At 44.5% G+C, this 15924-nt stretch overlaps 1 protein-coding gene across 8 annotated transcripts in view; it reads left to right on the forward strand.

Moving 5' to 3' along the window:
* IL34 (interleukin 34) overlaps window positions 1-15924 on the forward strand; it is a 63626-nt gene that overhangs the window by 11511 nt on the left and 36191 nt on the right. Inside the window, exons 1-2 of one of the 8 annotated variants that reach the window (XM_019654039.1) lie at window positions 8125-8344; window positions 12427-12523. The exons of 3 other annotated variants lie outside the window; for them this stretch is intronic. The gene's annotated coding sequence lies outside the window, so the exon portion shown is untranslated. Of the gene's footprint in view, window positions 1-8124; window positions 8345-10263; window positions 10363-12426; window positions 12524-15924 lie in introns of those variants that run through there. 4 more of the 8 variants (XM_019654026.1, XM_019654034.1, XM_019654054.1 and 1 more) reach the window with 4 other exon arrangements.

Below are 15924 nucleotides of genomic sequence, written 5' to 3' on the forward strand. Positions count from 1 at the left end.
GCGTCCAGGGTAGAGGCACACATGCTAGAGGTTTTTCTCCCCAGCTTGACATGTTAGTACCTCACTCAAGCAGCTCAGGTGGGTGTCTGATGCCGAACCTCCTGGCTAAACCGAGTTCCTTCTCCTCTCTTCGGCTCTTGGGTAGTTCTCTGGCTCTCACCTCCCCAGGTGGCACTGCTTTGGGCCATTTCCAATTTGATTATTTTCTAGGGGCTCACTTCTTAAAATGGAGTTACCCCTTCACAGGATTCAGCCAGTTTTATGGTTCTTGTTATAAACTGCTAGGTAGGACCAATCCAGGAAGGTTGGAGTATTTTATCAACGATCATGTATTAGACATACTCGTATGTGTCTCTTAGCAAATATATCTCTTTAATTCCTAAAGGGAAAAACAATTTATTATACTTACATGACGGCTTACACTCTGTATAAATGTAGTGTCAGCAGTGTGTTCTTCAGTCCCTGTGTCTAGTAAGTGGAACTGCTTGGCTTTCAAAGCCCTATGTAGTTTGGCCTGGTTCTGCCTGTCCAGTGTAAATTCCCATGACACCCCGACACAGCGACTCTGCTCCAGACAAAAGACCTTCTGAGCCCAGGGGACATGGAAGGGTAAGGACCACAGATCTTCCAGCCTTTGAGGAAGTGCAGAAGGCAAAGCCATCCACAGTAAAGAGGAATGGCTCCTCGCTGGGCCCAGTGACCCTGAACTCTGGCCAGAGTGGCCTGGCCCGAGCAGCTCAGGTCTGAGCTTGTAGCCTCTGGGTTCTGACTCTGAAGTTGCAGGGTGCTCAGGTCACCCCTCCAGCTCCAGAACCTCATGGACTCCATCCCCTAGGCCAGGCCTCCCTTGGCCTTAGTCAGGCTTTTCTAGCTGCTGATAGGGGGAATGTGGTCTTTTCCTCTTGCCTTCAGACCACTCTCTAAACATAGTTACCAGCAAGGGCTTTGGGGGTCAGACATACTTAGATTGAATACTTGCTTTCCCACTTGCTAGCTGTGTGACCTTGGGCTAGTTGCAGGACTTTCTGAGTTTCAGTTTCCTCATCTTTAAAATGAGGGTGAGAATTTCAAACTGTTGTTGATGTTTGTGTGTGTGTGTGTGTGTGTGGGGGATTAAATGACATAAAGTGACTAACTTTAGCTATTATGATTATTATCATCATTGTCCCATTAGTTCTTTTATCCCAGCCGAGGTAGTCCCAGCTCTGTCTTATGGACCTCTGCCAGTGTTATCAACTCAAGTTTTATGGGCCCCAGGTATCCCTGAAACAGAGGCAGCACCATCTTCATAGCCATCCCCCAGCCCTACCTGGGAGCTCTGGCTGTTTTTCACTCATTTTACTAGTTTGCACTGAGCATCTCCTGTATGTCCACGGGGGCTGTGCCCAGTGAACACCAGAGCTGTAGTTCCATTGACAAAATAAGGCAGGAGCCCATGAAGTTAAGATTAAACACCAATAAAAGGAAAAAGAAATGAGAGAGATGTTCCTTTTCAGCAAGATGGAAGATTTGATAGTTTTGGGGGAAAATTCTATAAAACATCTAGAAACTTGGGGTACAAAACATCAGCATACTTTTTATGCAGAGCTGAGCTGCTTGAAACTAAGGATAGCCCCTGGGCAAGAGACGTAAAGGAAGTCGATTGTCTGGGGAGGGAGTCCAGCTGCTTTGTCAGCCCTTCCCTAGTCTGAATAACCCAGGGACTTGGGTTTGAATAGCCACGGGGACAAGGGACAAAGTTTTGGAGCCTACATGAAGCAGAGAGGTAGAACTGAGACCTGCACATACACCTGGGACCCTTGAGGCTTTAAACATCCAATGAAAGTTAGGCCTGAAAAAAATTACCCCACCAGCAAAGGCAGAGGAGGAGAAAGCTTTTCTAACCTGGCTGAGGTCTGGCTGGGGAAGAGGCAGTCCTCTTCTGAGGAATTTGTAACCACACATCTGCCTTCTTTTGAATGTGGGATTCAATTTGTACTATTCATGTGACCTTAGCACTTCTAGGCCAGGAAATAAACATACAAGCTATTCCTGGCTGGGAAATTCAGAGACAGAAAGTAGAATGGTGGTTGCCAGAGAGGCCAGGGAAATGGGGAGTTGTTTCATGTGTATAGAGTTTCCGTTTTCTAAGATGAAAAGAGTTCCGGAAATCGGTCGCATTACGACATGAAAGCACTAAAAATGGTTAAGATGGTAAATTTTATGTATACTCTACCACAGTGTTGTTGTTTTTAAATTTTATTGGTGAACAGCTCTGGTCATTGGTTACACATTGCTTTCATGCTACAATGGCATAGTTGACTCTTTTAGGGAGGGCGCAGCTCACAGTGGCCCATGTGGGGATTGAACCGGCAACCTTGGTGTTAGCGGCATACCACGCTTTAACCAACTGAGCTGACCGGTCACCCCTACCACAATGTTTTTTAAAAATGCTATTCCTGACTGGTAATTCTTGGGACACCTGGCAGAAGCAAAAGTAAAACCTTTTTGGAGGGACATACCTTTGTCCAGCCTGCTCAGGCAGCCCTCAGGATGCCTGTCAAACTTGAACAGACAATCCAAATGACAAAATGCGTGAGGAAACCAGCCACCATGAGGGAGTCAGCGGCAAGAACAAAGAAAGCAAGCAAGAGGATAGATGGCCCCAGATGTTTACTGTGGCATTGCTCATAATGTCAAACAAAACAAAAACAAACAAAAACACCCCACCACCACAACAAATGGAAACAAAGGAAAAGTCCCTGAGCCAGGGAATATTATGTAGCCATTAAAAGGCTTGGAAAAGTTTTCCTGAGGGATTTTATTACTGAGTGAGAAAAGTAAGAAATAGAGATGGGGGCTAACATCTTATTTTCGCAAAGCAACCCAAAGAAAACAAAACTTGGCCCCAAGCCCCACACTTGCATATATGTATGTATTTCTATAGATATATTATAGTATGAAAAAAGGCAGTGAAGGCTGCCCATCAGGGTTACTTGTGTAAGGGCCGCAGGTGAAGGAAGGGAGAAGGGAGAAGGCAGAGAAGAAAAAAAAATAGAGATTTGAATGCAACAGGATTGCACTGAAAATATACAACATTCAACACTCAGCGTGCCTGCTGTGCTGCCATTTATGGAGGAGTGTGTGTGTGTGTGTGTATTAAAAAAATTAGAATACTGACCTACAGATACTGGCCCATTGTGAAGTGCGTGTGGGGGGGAGGGAGCAAGTTATATGGATCTGGTGATTCAATTTTATTCAGACAAGCACACTAGCTTCCTGTCTATGTGTACGCACCCTCACGTGTTAGTGTGAGCAGGGAGGAAGGTGTGGAAGGCCAGGTGTTGGCACTGGGAATCCCGTACAGGAGAGAATGGAGGGGAAGGAAGTGCGAGAGGGAGACGTCAGCTTCTGGTGTCCTTATAAGAGGAGAGACACTGAGACACAAATAGTAGCTTAGTATTGTGTTGTTTCACTTCTGACCACAAACTTGCACTGATTTGAACATGAAAAATAACAAATGAAGACAAACACAAACAAGTGGTCCAATGAAAGACTCTCATACATTGCTTCTAAGAACATAAAGTGTCTGATCTCCATGGAGGGCCCTTGTGCAATCACTTTCAAAAATATAAATGTACCCAACGTGCCTGTTCCTCCAGACCCAGTAATTCCGCGTTTACATATGAACTTCTCAGGGGGCAAAAAGTTGTCCGTACAAAGACAATCATGGCAACATTATTTGTAGAAGTTAAAGGTTGGAAATGTAAATATTCATCAGTGGTAGACAGATTAAATTAATTATAGTTCATACACAGTGGGATACTTAGCAGGCAATTAAAAAGAAAGAGAGAGAGAGGGTCTTCTAGATAGAGTGAGGAGAGCAAGGTGCAGAACAGCATTCTGTTAGTTTCCAGGACTGCCGGGAGTGACTTAAAACAGCAGACATTTTCACAGCAAAGGAAACCATCAATGAAATGAAAAGGCAACCTACCAAATGGGAGAAGATATTTGCAAACAATATATCCAACAAGGGGTTAATATCCAAAATACATAAAGAGCTCATGCAACTCAAAAACAAAAACAAAAACAAAAAAAACAATCTGATTAAGAAATGAGCAGAGGACCTGCATAGACATTTCTCCAAAGAGGACATACAGATGGCCAATAGACATATGAAAAGACACTAATCATCAGGGAAATGCAAATCAAAACTACAATGAGATATTACCTTATACCTGCCAGAATGGCTATTATAAAAAAGATAACAAACATCCAGTGTTGGTCAGAATATGGAGAAAAAGGAACCCTCGTGCACTGTTGGTGGGATTGCAAATTGGTGCAGCCACTGAAAACTGTATGGAAGTTCCTCAAAAAATTAAAAATAGAACTACCTTATGACCCAGCAATTCCACCACTTCTGGGCATTTATCCAAAGAGGATGAAAACACTAATTTGAAAAGATATGTACACCCCTATGTTCACTGCAGCATTATTTACAATAACCAAGATATGGAAGCAACCAAGGTATTCATTGATAGACAAAGAAGATGTGGTTCATATGTACAATAGAATATTGTACTCAGCCATAAAAAAATGACATCTTGCCATTTGTGATAACATGGATGGACCTAGAGGGTATTACAAGTCAGAGAAAGACAAATTTCATATGATTTCACTTATATGTGGAATCTAAAAAACAAACCAAAACAAACCAAAACAGAAACAGACTCATAGACACAGAGAACAAACTGATGATTGCTAGAGGGGAGGGAAGCAGACGGAAGAGTGAAAAAGGTGAACGGGATGGAGACGTACAAACTTCCAGTTATAGAGCAAGTAAGCCACGAGGATGTAATGTGTAGCACGGGGAAGAGAGTCAATAATATTGTAATTTTAGCTGGAGTTCCTGCAGCCTGTGTTTGGTTGAGGCCCACCCTAGGAGAGGCTGGGGGAGCCGGGTGAGGAAGAAGGAGGTTGGGGGGCTGGTAGAACCTGAGGTTGTCCACCCTCTGTGCCTTCCTTTTTTTTTTTTTAGCTGAGCCATCCTGCCACCTGTTGGCAGCTCAGCAGCAGCTCAGCTTGGGCCGGGCATCGAACCGCTGTTGCTCAGAGCTCGCACTCTTGAGCGAGCTCTTAACCAACTGAGCCACTCGGCCGGCCCTGTGCCTTCCTGGTGAGGGGAGATGGGCCCGACTGCATGCCTGTGGAGCATCAACTCTGATAAATATTTCTGGAGGTTCTGGAACAACCCTCCTTGCCCAGGCTGGGTCCCCTCATGAGGGACATTGAGCTGATAGACGGGCTGTGAAGGCCTCTTTAGCTTCCTGCTCCAGGAAGCCCTCTGCCCCTTCCCAGTCTCCTGTCCTTTCTGTGCCACTCTTGGAGTGCCACTCTTTTTTTCTCACCTGCCTGCTCTGTGACCTGGCCTCCTCCCAGTGTCAGCTGTTCCAAGCTGAGCTCACAGCTTTTCATCTTTGTGTGCCAAGGTCAGGTTACAAATGCACATAGAACAGAATTTAACTCTGATGTGAAGGCTTCATGACTTGTTTAAGAAGTGTCATGATCTTATATAGGTAGCATGGGCAGAAGTTGGGGTCGTGGTGGAACCAGGGCCTGGCCTGAGTCAGATTGGGTGTGTATGAGTAGGGAGGACGGGACATGGCCTGGTGAGGAGGCTGGTGACTCCTCCCTGGCCCCCGACCTCCTTCTGTTTTCAGGGAAGGGGGGGCCCGCATCTCCTTTCTCCTTAGCTGCAATACTAATGCCTGTGGCTTCTCTATGTTAATCAGTTAACACAAGGATTGAATTGTCCTCGTGATAGGCACTAGCTAGGCATCAATGGGGCTTATGGTCCAGCGGGGCAGAGAGTGTGAAACTACTAATGAATGATTGTTTAATTACAGTTATGCAGTACAGGTCCCTACTGCTTTTGTAAGATGTGACAGCAAATCTAATGGTGAGCCAGAACCGAGAGCCTGTGCGCCAGGGCCTGTGTCCCCACCAGCAACCTTGGAACAGCAGGGCTTGAACCCAAAATCAACAAGCGTGAGGCCACATCTTTGCAGGACAGCGGGTCTTGTGTGACCAAGATGCTCCCCACAGTGGGGACATATGTAAACACCCCCATTCCCCTTCCACCACTCCCTCTACACCCCGTTTTAGGAGGACTTTCTCAAGCTCCATTTTTCAGATGGGTAAAGTGAGGCCTAGAGAAAGGAGCCTATTTGCTCTCTGGGTCCCAAGTCAGTAAGGAGAAGCCAAAGCCAGGTTTCCCAGCACCCTGCGTGGGGCTGCCCACGTCCCCACAGTCCATTCTCTGTGAGCCCAAAAATTAGAAACAAAGCTGCTCTGTTTACCGAGAATTCTATTTTCCCCATTGTTCTCCACTAGGGACATTCCTGAATTGGTAAAAAAAGGGACTGGTTCAGCCCAAGTCCTGGCAGTTGATCAGCTGTGCAAGCTGGGAGACAAAGGGGGTTAGGAGGAGTCTGAGACTTTAAGGAGCCCCCAGCCTGAGGTGAGACAGAAAGTAGATGCTCAGGACACTGTGATCAGGTCAAAGGAAGAGGGGCACCAGGGGAGGGGCCTGGGGACACAGAGGGACAGCCCCCTTGGAGAGGGGGCAGCTGGAGCAAATGGGACTGGCAGCCTTCTGTGTGTCCAGGACAGCCTGTGGGAGAGTCTGGGGGTTGTGCAACATGGGGAAGGGGCGATAAGGGGAGGGAGAATTAGGTGGGCAGGTGAAGGGGGAAAGGCATTCCACTCAGGGAACAGCAGGTGCAAAGGGATTGAGACCAGTCAGCCATTAAGAGGGTGGGCTGCAGGGGTGGGGGCCTGCCCTCTTTGAGGACGACACCCCTTAGGATGCTGAGAAAAGCAGAAAACCCTCCTCTTTCCCCTCAAATGCAAATGTCCGCTTATATGCGATATTTTAAAGTTATTTTTACCTTTTTATTGTGGCAAAATATGCATAACATAAAAATTACCATTTTAAACATTTTAAGTGTACAATTCAGTGACAATAAACACATTCACAATGTTGTGTGACCATCAACACTATTTCCAGAACTTTTTCATTGTCTCAAACAGAAACGCGGTACTCATTAAATACCTCCCCTTTCCCCCATCTCCCCAGCTCCTGGCAACCTCTGTTTGACTTTCTGTCTCTAGAATTTGCCTGTTCTAGGTACTTCAATATACGGTATATGCAATTTTTAAAGAACAGCTTATTGAGGTAAAAATTGACCTGCAATAAACCGCACAAAAGTATACAATTTGCTAAATTTTGAATAGACGTACCATAACCCAGACAACGGCTGTATTAATCACTGCCAAGTTTCCTTATGCCCTTTGAAATTCCTCCCTCCCCGCACACCCACTGGCCTGCTTTCTGTTCCTATAGATTAGTTTGGATTTTCTAGAGTGTTAAATAAATGTGCTCTTTCTTCGGGGAGGGTTTTTTTTTTTTCACTCCACAGAAGTATTTTGAGCTTCATCCACGTTGTCGTGTATATCGATAATTCATTCTTTGCGTTGTGAAGGGTTCCGTTGTATTGATCTACCACATATTTTTTTTTAAGTCTGTTCACCTGTTGATCGACATTTAGGTTGTTTCCGGCGAGTAAGTGGAAACACAGTGGATTTTTGTCCACTGATCTTGTGTCCTGCGACCTTGCTGAGCTCGTTTATTATTAGCTCAACTTGTTGCAGGTGTTGGGGGAAAGCATTCAGGCGTTCACCCGTTCGCTGTACGTTTCTCATAGATGCCCTTTTCCGGGTTGAGTCAATTCCCTTCTATCATGAGTTACTGAGAGTTTCTCTGTTGGGAGCGGATGTTGAATTTTGTCAAAGGGGACCAAGTCCTCTGCATCTACTCAGGGGATCATAGGTTTTTCTTTTTTAGTTTGCTAACATGGGGGATGTACAATGATTTATTGTCAAGTAAAGCCAACCCTTCATTCCTGGTACTGCAAGAGATTAATTTAGGACATGCGGATCCAGGTTCCTCCTGGGGCTCCTGGGTCTTGTGCCCAAATGAAGACTGGGCATTGGGTGCTCAGTCACCCAGGTAGAGGGAGGGAGGGGAAAAGGGCAAGGGCAGAGGGGGCGCGGGCCGCCTGACACAACAGCCTGAGCCTGCCCACGTGAAGCCCCAGGTGAGCCTTCCCAGGTGAGCCTCCCACCAACAACGTGTGCCGGTGAGGCGGCCTCTGCTCTCGCGCTCTCTTGCCCGGGAGACGTCGGGCCTCGCGTCTCCTGGAGCCTCGGTTTCCGCACCAGCGAAACGGAGCTGGTGGTGGCTGGGCGGCGGAGGCGGCCAGCCTGTGCGCCCCACGAGGGGGTCCTCATCTGAGAAACGAAGGTAATGACCCTTTCTCCCTGGGCTGCTGTCCTCCATGAGCCCAGGGTGACAAACCACTTAGATGAGATGAAAGCGCCCACCGGCCCGGGTTCTGACCCGGATGCCTCGGCTCAGCTGTGTGACCTTCGGCCAGTGGCTCAATCTCTCAACCTTGTGTCTCCTCATTTGCAAAGTAGAGCTCACGAGACCGAGACCGCAAGATGTGAGATACTGATGATAAATCAGTGTCATTGCGCAGATGAGCTAGCAAGGGCGCCGGCAAACGCTTGGCATAGAGTGTGGCACGTGGGAAATGCTGGGTAACTTGCGGGCTGAGAGCTGGGGCGGCTGCGGCGGAGACTTGTCCTGGAGCTGGAGGAGCCACAGGGGCGGCCAGGGTCAGAAATGCAGCAGCAGAGGAGGGAATTTACCGTGCCCTGGGGGAGGTTTGCAGCGGTGTGCCTTTGAGTGGCGCTGCCTCCAAGGCAGGCGTGATCTCTGGGCCCTACTGAGGTACCAGTGGGGAAGGGAGGCTCAGAGCTAGAGCTAGAAAGGGAGCCCAGGTGCGCCTGGTCATTTGGAGAGGTTTGCAAACTTCCAACAGGTGACGGATAGCCCCAGGATTCCACACTGAGGCTAGGAGCTGAGAGAGGAGAAAGGAATCAGGGTAGCCAAGGAAACTTGGTGGACCCTTCCCTTCCCCATCCTGGCCTTGTGCCTGGTTTTCCTCCAGCTTCTCAGACTGTGGAGCGTTTCGCTGACCCAGTTCTGCTTCTATGTGGGCACTTCATCATCAGGCCCAAGTGTCCAACTCATTCATTCAGATGCTGCTCACCAGATGTTATAGTCCCCCATGCGCTGAGATGGCGCCAGGCGTGGGGACTCAGTGGTGAGGCCAGAGCATGGCTGTCTGCTGGAGGCTAGTCTTGGCGGAAGACAACACCCAAGTGAAAACAGTAAAGGTAATGTCAGAGTGGCCAGTGTTTATGCAGAAGTGCCACAGCGGGTGCAACAGGAAGTGACCTGGGGTAGTCAGAGAAGGCCTCCCAATGCAGGTGATGTCTGAATTGATGAGAAGGAGCCAGCTGGGCAGAAATCTAGGGCGGAACATTCTGGCAGAGCAAACAAGCAAAGTCCTTAAGGAGGAGTCAGTGTGATGAGTGGCTGGGCGGTCAGTGCTGGGGCAGTGGGTGGAGCTGGGGGAGGGATCCCCTTGCCAGGAAGTCAGGGGGAGAAGTTAGGATTTATTCTAAGTGCAGATTCCAAGAGTCTTCTGGAAATGAGTGGAATTGTATTCTTCCCTCACCTTCTGTCTTTTGTGATTTGATGGGGGGGGGGGAGAAGCTCTGTATTTTTTTTAAGAAATACATTTGAGGGCTCTCAGAACTGGAAGGAAGGGTTAGCGCCCACTGGGTTAGATCCCCTTTACCCACTGTTGTACCTATTTCCTGGCTGCTGTAGAGTGCAAGCCTCTGCCAGGAACAGCAGACTCTTGCCGGAGATACTTGGGAGGTTACAGTACTTCTTCCCTCACCCAGAGGGCCACTGATGGAGTCAGGGGGCCGAAAGCCCAGTCTCCTTTAGATAACTCTGTGGTGTCATCTAAAAATGCTTCAGAGCCTCTGAGACTCGCCCTTCCCTATCTTGCTCCCCTGCCTCCCTCACAGGTGTCTCCTGAGAGCTTGCCCTGAGTAACTCATGCAAAACTGAATCCCTATCTCCGGCTCTGCTCTGGGCCATTAAGCCACGCTCAGGCTATTAAGAGGCCATGTGTTCTCTGGTTTAGAAATTAGGGTCCTGGGACCAGAGCGTTGTTCCTTCCAGCTCTGAAAGTCTCTAAAACTGTGTGATTTACTCAATCACACAGCGAATTAGTGGCAGAGCTAGGTCCACAAACCACTCACAGCCTGAAGACACCAGGGGCAGGGGTGGGGCCTGCTGATAAATGAGGTGCAGACGCCAAGGTCCAAGGTGCCAAGTTCCAGGGTTGCAGCTGTGGGTGGCCAGCCTCTGTGCTCCCAGATGGAACTTCGTTTTAGGTAAGGCCCCCCTCTGCCTTGATTATGCCAGGGACCTGTGTCTGAACTCCACCCCCTTCTATCTGTTCTGGAATAATTCACAGTGAAGTGTAAAAGACTGGCAGCTCAGAGACCATGCATGTTGTAAAGAAGATGCTTGTTAATCCAAATAAATTTTTAATTCGATGGACTTTCTGTCAGGGTGATAAAGTGAGTTGGAAAAATGTATACAGTACAATTCTGTTTCTGAGGTCATATCGGGAGATTCCTCAGCTTTCTCTCCATTTGTGCTTCGCCTCACCCTCCCTTTCCCATAATCAGACCACATGTATTGCGAAATGCTCTGTGTCTACCTCAGGTTCCCACAGCAGAGCCTGTCAAAGGTGTGAGTCACTGGAAGGGAAGGTGACTCAGCTAAACAATAATTCTGCCAAAAATGCCTTTTTTTTTTTTTTAAAGCCTGGTGGTTTGAGTTAAGCTTCCTGGTTAAGTGGCTTATTTCTCGGAAGAGCAGAGGACTGTGTATGATTTAGTAAACTTCCATGCCATTTTCTAAAGGGTTGGCATCCCTTATTGGCTCAGGAAAATTTGTGGCATAGGTTGGGGGACACCAGGGGCAGGCACTTCTGAGGGATGGCAGCCACCCTGAGAGAGGCCTCACCCACCCTGTCTCTCTGCCCTTACCACCCAAGTGGCCTTGGGCAAGTCATGCACTTTTCCGCAAGCATATAGCTTCCTTATCTGTAAAATGAGTGGAACTGAGTATTCCAGAATCTTGTTACTCAAAGTGTGTGGTCTGCAGACCAGTAGCATCTGTAACACCTGGGAGCTGGTTGGAAAGGCAGAGTCCTAGGTCCCACCCTAGACCCGCTGAGCCAAACTCTGTATTTTAACAAGATTCCCAGGCCATATGTATGTGCAGCACGACATGAGGAGCCCTGCTCTGGACCAGGCTACTCAAATGTGGTCCTTAAACCAGCATACCAGCAGCATCCGGGAGGAGAAGCTTGTTAAAAATGTAAGTTCATGGCCCCAGACCTATTGAATCACATAGCTAAGGGAAGGGCCTGGGAGCCTAGTTTAACAGCCTCTCCAGGTGATTCTTAAGCAACACTGACTGACCTTGAGAAGCACTGAAGTTCAGGTCTGATGTCAATTCTAGCCGAGGCGTGGCTGTTGCGCGGCTGTTGAACGGCTGTTGAATGACTATCTTGTTCTGTGCTGCTTGGCGGCTTCCTGAAACGCTCAGAGACCAGCACTTCACAGCGATTCTGTGATGTTGTTTTTGTCCTTATCTTTGCTCTGCCAAAGAGAGCACTGATGTTCAAAGGAGTTTAAATGAGTTGCCCAAGGTCTTTCTACAATGTCATGCATAGCAATATTGACGTAAGATTTTTTTGGCAATCAGTGAGCTGTTACAGGGTAATAAAACTCCTTGTAAATATTTAATGTTACCTGTTTGAAACTCTTGAAACAGAGCTGGGGCAGATGTTGTGGTTTTTGATCAAGGCTTAGGAGCTATTGAACTTCAGCTCTTATCTTTCACTGTTTAATGTTTTGATTAGATAATACATTCATATGGTTTGGAAGTCATGTAAAACAGGACCAGAGTGAAAGTTTTTCTTTCACTCCTGGTTCATAACCACCCACTACCCACCTCCCCAGGCAACTGTGTTTAGTTTATTGGGTCTAATTTAATTAAAGCTGGTCCTTGGGAAAGATGATGTATCCCTTCATATATGGTTCCCCTCACGACCCCCAAACTCTCTGGATTTGCAGTCTATGCATTTTTCCAATTCACTTTATCACTCTGACAAAAAGTCCATGAAATTACAGATTTATTTGGGTTAACAAGCATCTGTTTTTAAGGATGCACCATTTCTTGGAGGTTCTAAGCTGCCACTCTTACATATTTTAGTGTGAATAATTCTAATATAGAATCCCTTTTTGCACATACAAATGGAATGTATGTATGTATGAATGCCTTGTTTTACTGAATATATCATGCTGTTTTATTGTGTGATGAACTCACATTGTTTTCAATCTGCTGCTATAGACACTCTTTGTACCTTTGGCATTTTGCAGGTGCATATTATATATCTATCATAAATTCCCAGAAATGAGATTGCTAGATATCTGCATGTGTAATTTCGAGAGAGATTGTCGACTTTCGTTTTCTAAGGTTAGTGCCAATTTACACCTTCTCCAGTTTGGGATGAGAAGTTATTGTTCTCCCATATGTTTTCCAATACATTCAAATTACTGCATTACTGGATTTTTACCAATCTGATAGGTGAAAAACAGTGATTCAACTGAGTCTTAATTTAAATTTGTTATGAAAAGTTTTTAACTTATAATATGTTTAAAAGGACCGTTTTTCTTTCTTGTTCTATGACTGTCTTACTCATATCCTTTGCTTATTTTAAAATTGGATTGTTGTCTTTTTTAATTTCTGGAAGCTGTTTATTTATTAGGGAGATTAGCCTTTTGCCTTTGATGTAAGTTGCATCCAGTTTAGTGTTTCTCTTTTATTTTGTTGATGGTTTGTATGCACAAGTTTTTATTTTTATGCAGTCAAATTTATTAGTCATTTCTTTTATTGCTTCTGAATGTTGAATAGGTACAAAGGTCTTCCTCACTGCAATAGGACATGTCCTTTTTTTTCTTCTATTTTTTACATTCAAATTTTGATCCATTTGGAATTTATCCTGATGTTGCAAGGTATAGATCCAATCTTTTTTTTTTTTTTACCCCCAGATTGTTATCTTTTCCCAGCTGCATCAAGAAGCTACTTTATCATAAGCTGGTTATCACAGGTCCTTTTTCATACATATGTGGGTCTATTTCTGAACTTGTTACTCTTTTCCATTAGTTCCTCTGTCTATTCATGTTCAGTCATGTTCCCATTGTTTTGCTTACTAAGCTTTACAATATTTAAAAATATTTTTTAATATATGGAAGCCCTGCTTTCTTATTTTTTAGACTATTCTGGTTTCTTTGTTTTTTTTCTATTTGAAATTTAAAATCTAGTATCTAATTATACACACACGCACATCTTGGTGTTTTTATTTGAATTGCTTTCATAAAAACTGAAGTATAACACACATACAGAGACATATATAAATTGTATGTATACAGCTTGTTGAGTTATCACAAAGTGAACACAGAATAAAGTGAACTATTACCCAGATGTGGAACGGAAGCCCCCTACCCACTAGGCCCCTAAACAGTCACTCCCCTAGCCTCTTCCAAAAGGTAATCACCCTCCTTGTTTCTTATGTCCTAGATTGGTTTTGCTGTTTTTCTTTTTAACTTTATATACATGGATGCTTTTGCATGTGACTTCTTTTGCTCAGCATTATATTTATAAGGGCTTTATTTTTTTTCCTTCTGTTGCTGGACGTTTAAGTTGTTCTCAGTTTTTGGCTATCACACATGGCTTTTGGTGCCCATATATATGCATTTCTGTTGGATATTTACTTATGAGAGGAATTTTTGGGCCATGAGATATGCATATGTTCAACTTTAGAAAATACTGCCAAACTGTTTTCCAAATAGATGTGTAATAATTTGCCCTCCTTCCAGTAGTGTCTGAGAATTTCGGTTATTCCCCATTATTGTAACACTTGGTTGTGTTGATCTTTTAAATTTTATTCACTCTGTTCTCTGTGTAGTGGTAATTAATTGTGGTTTTAGTTTTCACTTCTCTAATGACTAATGAGGTTCAGCACTTTAAAAAGTATGTTTTGGCCATTTAAATATCCTCTTTTGTGAAATGTATTGGGATTGCTTTAAATTTATACATTAACTTCAGAGAATATACATATTTACAATGTTGAACATGCCCATGTAAGTACATGGTAGGGCCAGCTGAGTGGCACGTTGGTTAGGAGTTGGCTTGGGACACCAGCTCTGAGCAGCAGGGCTCCAGTTCTGATCCCACATTGAGGGCCAGTGACACTGCGCCCTCTACAGCTAAGATGGTGAACAACAGCTTGACCTGGAGCTGGGCTGCCGTGAGTCACTGGCGACACTGTAGGCTGCGGTGGGGCTGGCCTGAAGCTGGCATGCACTTTCGTGAGCTGCAGAGCCGTTATGAGTGGCCGTCCAATGGCCTGCGAGCGACTGCCTCACCCGGAAAGAGCGCAATGATCACAATACCAACATGGGCCATTGAAGCAACGTCCTCCACAACTAGACTGAAGAACAAAAGGACAGCAACTTGTCTGTTCCCCTTCCCCGATTCCCCAACGCTGTTCCCTCCCCCAATTCCCCAATAAAAAAAAAAAATCTAAAAAAAAAAAGAACATGGTATGTCTTTCCATTTGTTTAAGTCTTCTGTGTCCTTAAGTATTGTTCACAGTATTTTAGTATATAGCTTGCATATTTTTTGATGAGTTTATTCTTAGATATTTTATCTTTTTTGTGGAGTCTTTTCTAACTGGCTATTGTTTGTAGTCATTTCTTAGTAGATAGATTCTCTTGGATGTTCAAGGCTTATAATCATATCATCTATAAATGGAAATAATTTACCTCCTTCCATCCAATTCATTATTTTCATTTTTACTCATTTTTACTGAGATATAATTGACATATAATATTATATTGGTTTTAGGTATACAACATCATGATTTGATATAGTATATATAGTGAAAAGGTCACCACAATAAGATTAGTTACTATCCATCACCACACAGTTACACATTTTTTTCTTGTGATAAGAACTTCTAAGATTTATTCTCTTTCAAATATACAATACAATGTTGTTAACTACAGTCACCATGCTGTACATTATATCCCCCCTTCCAATTCTTATATCTCTAATTTCTTTAGCCTATCTAATTGCATTGTCTAGTACCTCCTATACAATATCAATGGGCATGTGTGTATTGTTACTAACTTCAGTGGGAATGTTTCTGATGTTTTTCAGTTAAGCAAAATTCTGGCTTTTATCTGAAATTTATATATTTTATCATGTTACAGAATTATTCACTGATTTCTTCTTTAATGAGGTTTTCTTCAGGAAAAGGTGTTGAATTTGTTGAATGCTTATTTAACATTTATGGATCTTCTAGCATCTATTATTATGTTATATTAAGAAGATTCCTAATATTGAACCATTCTTGTACCTCTGAAATAAATTCCCTTTGGTCTTTTAATGTGCTGTGCCACACTATTGGAGAAACTTCTTTGAGTCAACAGCTTCTGTGGAATCTTCTGGAGAGGGTCTGTGGATATGGACAGAGTCTGTACATATGGACTGAAGTTTATTTTGCTGAAGTAAGAAATCATTAGTTTGATTTTCTTCTAGGAAACCCAGTTCCAAAGTCCTTCCTGGTGTAATGTACAATAGAAACTGGGTTTTTGTTTTACTGAGTTAGAAAAAAACTGCATGATTCTGATTTCAGCCTTTTTCAGTTTAGCTCTTTTGTTGTTTTGGTTAACTTTCAAACCACAGCATACCAAAACCCCAAAAACAAAACTCAACAGCCTTTATCCTGTTATAATTGATTTTGTTTATATAATGCTTTGGAGATATCCCAATAGGCTTTTAGAGTCTCTGGGCTATTATAAAACTAAACT

The sequence above is a fragment of the Hipposideros armiger genome, unplaced genomic scaffold (assembly GCF_001890085.2).
Source record: "Hipposideros armiger isolate ML-2016 unplaced genomic scaffold, ASM189008v1 scaffold_9, whole genome shotgun sequence".
NCBI classification, from domain to species: Eukaryota; Metazoa; Chordata; class Mammalia; order Chiroptera; family Hipposideridae; genus Hipposideros; species Hipposideros armiger.